Below are 297 nucleotides of genomic sequence, written 5' to 3' on the forward strand. Positions count from 1 at the left end.
TGACGCTTTCTATCGATGTTTTTAACTTCTTCATACGTCTTTTCCCGGGTTTTTTTTTAACACTTTTGAAGCATTTTTCCAAATTTTTGTCACTTTTTTTGACATTGTCAACACTACATAACACTAACTTATTAACTTTAGTTTTACAGTTATTTTTGTAATTTATGGTCAATAAACCTAATTTACAGGAAATTAGACCTAATGTTTGAGTTAGAAAAGCAGAAATTAGGAATTACTAAAATCAAAATGTAAGGAATGGATGTTGATGGATAATCAAAGACTGGAACATGTAAACTT

At 28.3% G+C, this 297-nt stretch overlaps 1 protein-coding gene and 1 long non-coding RNA gene across 4 annotated transcripts in view; both read right to left on the bottom strand.

Annotated features, from left to right (window-relative positions):
* Positions 1-297, bottom strand: part of LOC116706473 (uncharacterized) — a 24,247-nt gene that overhangs the window by 4,874 nt on the left and 19,076 nt on the right. The window lies entirely within an intron of this gene.
* Positions 1-297, bottom strand: part of ccnc (cyclin C) — a 6,139-nt gene that overhangs the window by 3,365 nt on the left and 2,477 nt on the right. The gene's annotated exons all lie outside the window — the stretch shown is intronic.

Source organism: Etheostoma spectabile, chromosome 18 (genome assembly GCF_008692095.1).
Source record: "Etheostoma spectabile isolate EspeVRDwgs_2016 chromosome 18, UIUC_Espe_1.0, whole genome shotgun sequence".
In the NCBI taxonomy this organism is placed as follows: Eukaryota; Metazoa; Chordata; class Actinopteri; order Perciformes; family Percidae; genus Etheostoma; species Etheostoma spectabile.